Here is a 222-nt window from a genome sequence, read left to right on the forward strand (position 1 = left end):
CCGTGCTTTGGGCTCTCCAGACCTGCCTTGCCCGTCCCCTTTTTGGCTGCTAACTGCTGCCGAGGCCTTGCTGCGGGAGGGAGCGGGGCTCCTGACCGGGAAGGGCTGCTGCGGGTCGGGGACACGCACGCACGGACACGCTGCAGCCGGACGGGAAGGGGTTAAAGGGCGGCGCATGCGCAGACCCGGCGCCGGCTCCCATTCACAAAGAGCGAGCCGAGG

The sequence above is a fragment of the Cariama cristata genome, unplaced genomic scaffold, assembly GCF_000690535.1.
Source record: "Cariama cristata isolate BGI_N322 unplaced genomic scaffold, ASM69053v1 scaffold23890, whole genome shotgun sequence".
Lineage (NCBI taxonomy): Eukaryota > Metazoa > Chordata > Aves > Cariamiformes > Cariamidae > Cariama > Cariama cristata.